At 29.0% G+C, this 4,484-nt stretch overlaps 1 protein-coding gene across 1 annotated transcript in view; it reads right to left on the bottom strand.

Annotated features, from left to right (window-relative positions):
• The window catches only part of LOC108756911 (ATP-binding cassette sub-family G member 4), a 23,154-nt gene that overhangs the window by 8,701 nt on the left and 9,969 nt on the right, over nt 1-4,484 (bottom strand). The window lies entirely within an intron of this gene.

Below are 4,484 nucleotides of genomic sequence, written 5' to 3' on the forward strand. Positions count from 1 at the left end.
CGTCAATAACTCGAAAAAAATAACGAATTTTTGATATATGTTAAACTTATAACGTTATGTACCTGTGACAAATCCACGTCATTTTTATGATGTTTGGACGTCAAATGTTATACTCGTCATAAGAATGATTAATTAATGACGTTAAATAGATGACACCTTGCTGCCTGGAAATCGTGCTCATTGAGGAAAAAACTTACATTGACAAAAAAAACTGGGACGCAATAAAAGTGACAAGCTGGCAAGTACAGATATGGTACAAATAAATCTTGAGGAAACTGTGAGAGAACATTGATATTAATTCACAAAAGAGAGACTCAACCGATAACGTTAGTAAAAATAAATCTACTTATTCATTGCTTGGATAATCGGAATATATCTCGTAAAGATTCGGCGAAGTGAAACCAATGGAACTCTACTCATTTTGCCATTGATGGATATCGCTCACTTTCAATAGCTTTCAGAAACTTTATGTAGAATTATGAATAAGCGCATTTAAAACTCACCGACTTCGACATTGAACTTAAATATATTAACATGTATATAAGAAAAGAATATAACACTTTTATCACCTTTTATCATGTAAATTACAGTGCAATACTTCTGAATAAAAAAAACCTACTTAATTCATTTTTAAATTATCTATCACAGTTTCACATAACATGTAAGATTTATAATGGCATGGTTAATTTATTTTAATTTATTACTATAAAAAAATCACATACAAAAGTACATGTCGATTTTGCATATTTAGTATTTAAGTATAGCAAAAAGGATGTGTTTTTATTCTGACCGAATCGCAGAACAGTCTATTGAATAGATAATGCGATAAAAATGCGAATGTGTAATTTTCAGTATTTTTATATAGACATAATATCGGTTAATAGTAGAATTATTGCAAAACTCATTCGATTCTATACATCTCTCTGTGTTTGTAGTCCAGTCTTACAAAACCTTGTCCTCTACAAACTTTCCTATAAGTTCTGCTCGTTGTCTATCGATTTTTCATATGTATGACATTACAATGTAATGACACTATAAAAATTTCAAGTACCAAGTAGCGACTTTCTATTTTACTGTGCTTTATACGCGTGAAGTGTACATTTTGCAATACGACACTGAATTGAGTTTAACTACTTAAAAAAGAAATGCTCCACATTCCGTAAATCATATTTCTTGTACAAAACAGAATAAAGAAAATTACAAAAGAATTTTATCCTTTTTAGTAAAGATTCATTTTCTTCTTGAAATACTGATCCGAACTAGTTTATTATCTTTCTCAAAACTACAATGAAAGTATACACGTAGTAACGTTGGGATGCATCTTTTATTCGCTTGACTGACTCGCAGGAGTCATCGAGAGAGAGTCGCACAAAGGAAAGGCGTCTTTGTCCGATGCGTTACTGGTGTACTCAGCGATGAGTCAGAGAGTTGTAGAAGCCGACTGTGTATCTCGATATACATCGATGTTTGCTTTCAAGAAATTGCAATTGAAATCACGAATAAAATTCGAACTACACGCGTGTTTGCACATACGGGTTCCTCAATCTCGGAGAATACCTAAGTCCGGGTTTATCGAAACTCTCGCGAGGTCAAAAACCTTGACCATGATGGTTATACGGGCTCTGAAACAATTAGCATCGATTGTCATGCTAATACAGATGTGCATTGCTTATATTCGATAACCCATCCATATAAAATATCCCGGAACTATTGCTATCTCTTTTTATCTGTGAATTTTTATTTGATTCAGAAGGATAGATCATCATCGATACCCAAACTTTTTTCGAGATAATAATAAAGTTGTCAGTGATCAGTTATGCATAATAATTTTTATTACTCATGTATGCAAAAATTAATCATTTATATTACAGTGCAGTATATTACAGTTACTTTTATCCCGACTGTCATTAGCAATAATAATAAATTAATTTGCATGACACGCAATTCAGGAATAAGTTGTCAATAGACATTATAAGTTACATCATTTAGCACACAAATTGAACGTTATTTTTAGCGACAATAGATTAAATTGAATCGAAACCCCAGTTTAAGGATAAGCCTTGAGAAAAGTACGATCGAAGCTAGAGCCTTGAGGTCCTTTTTAGACTTTAGTATTTAAGGAGAAGGTTCGCGTGTAGTCCGAGGGTTGTATTCTTCCCCTTCTCATTCACAATCTTCATGACGCACGATCAAATTCTGACTTATGACATCTGAATGAATCTATGACAGCTCTCGAGATTACGATACAAAGTTAATTTAACATGATGAACTAAGCTAACAAGACTATTAAATCATCTGTGAGTTGTATATTTATTGGAGCAATTTAGCGTTAAAAATAAAAAATTTATGAGCAAAAAAAACCAAATAGCTTACATATTCAAGCTTATTAACATTCTTATTCTTTCACATATGATGATAGATTTAATAAATTAATTGAGATTTCCAAAAATAATATTGTGTTGTTAACTTGATGTTATATAATAACTTATACTGATTATAAATTTGCTCGCTAATTGAATATTATAAGTGTTTAAATCATCACATGGATGATATATATTTTTTTATCAAACATGTATAAACATATATTTTTTAAAGAGACATAACATCGTGTTAGTATAAATCAATATTCTAGGTACTATCATAAAATGTTAAACGGTAGATCACAAACGGTTTTACGACCCGAGGACGAACAAAGAAGCTAGATTACCTTTTCTTACGGCCAGAAATGAAGGATGCTTGATAGAGTTCGAGGTAGCCTTCTTTCTAAATGCTATTATACTGCGTAGAAGAATAGTGTAAAAATTCTTATTACAACATGTCACTTTTCCCTTAGTTATCAACCCTTAGTTATCAAGTTATTTTACCAATTTTGATATCGCTTCTTTATTTCAAAAGTGACATCATTTCAAAAACTCGTGATTTTCGAGTTGTTACCATTAAAAGTTATGTAAACATTATCATCATCTAAAATTAATTAATTTAATTTCTTAAAAAATCATAAAAATTGTCACAATTCAAAAAGGACGGTTTTTTTTAAGTTATGGAATAAAAATGACAAAAATGAATTTGATCATATTAAGAATATATTAATTTTTTTGTCAATATTATTTAATTATGTTGGTAATTGATTGAGTATCAATAATTTTCTGTCAAGTTGAAACATAATTTCTTCTCTGACAAACTTAATTTTTTGTTGTCATCTTGTTGTTTTTTTCGCTTGAAGAAGAAAAGGTATATGATATATTACACCAATATTTAAAACTGACTTATGACTCATACTAAATTGTATGAGTCAAATAAATTTATGCTTAAGCATGACATAATAGTATAGTATGTCAAATTTTATCGCTTACATAACGAAAAACTGTTACATAATCAGGCGTGATACATTCCTTTCTCTGTACTTCCTTTTTTACTCTGTATTTTCACACAAAAAATTTAATATCTTTTAAACTGTACTTTATTCACATCTAATACCTAATCAATCTAAACTACGCATTCGATAAAGTTTAATCCTTTACTTCAATGCCTAGTTTACTGACGGTAAAATAATATTGTATTAGGTGGTTCAGAAAGTTTTACAGTATTTTATTAGCTCAAAATTACATACAGAATATATTAGGTTAAGTAAAAAGTCATCGCGTATTTTTTAGCTCAAAGTTGTATATACAATATCTTCGTCAATAATGAATGAAATTCAAATTTTAAAAAAGACAATTTTAAAGCTTGAAATCTCTACTTTTAAAAGCTTATCACATTTTTTAAGTTTATATGAGTTTGATAATTTTTACATACCAAAAACTACGAGCTGAAAAAGACGAAAAATTTTCTTCTCACTTTGTGGATTTGTAACGTGTCCAAAACGAATTTGAGAAAATTTTCGATTACCTATCGTGAAAGCTTGATACTTTCCCTACAAAATCGTTTTTTTTTAAATATTCCTACGACTTTTGATTACTGAGTTATCGCGGATTAAATAAAAGAATTATTTTGACTTTAATTGCTCATAACTCCATTAAAAATTGTCGTATCGTATAATTTAAAAAAGAGATTTTTAAAGCTGAAACTTTACTCTATCAAGATATATTTATATTGTTGGAGAAAGTAATGTTTTAAGAAAGTAATTGCGGTTTTTACTGATAGATGTCTTTTAAAAAAACGCGATGACTTTTTACTTAACCTAATATTTGTTGCAAAATTTTCGACTATCTGACGTGAAAGCTCAAAGTTTTTTCTAAAAATTCGTTTTTAAAAAATATTCCTACGATTTTTTGTTATCGATTTACACGTGAATTGAATAAAAGAGTATTCTGATTTTGATTTTGTTTGCTGATTTTTGATTTTGATAAAAATGCCGTTAAAAATAGTCATATTTTTAAAAATTCAGAGCTGAAACTTTGCTTTATCGAATGATATAACTACATATATAATTTTTTTTAATGCGTGTAAAAATTATATATATATATATTTAAATTAAAAATATA

This window comes from Trachymyrmex septentrionalis, unplaced genomic scaffold, assembly GCF_001594115.1.
Source record: "Trachymyrmex septentrionalis isolate Tsep2-gDNA-1 unplaced genomic scaffold, Tsep1.0 scaffold13, whole genome shotgun sequence".
NCBI lineage: Eukaryota > Metazoa > Arthropoda > Insecta > Hymenoptera > Formicidae > Trachymyrmex > Trachymyrmex septentrionalis.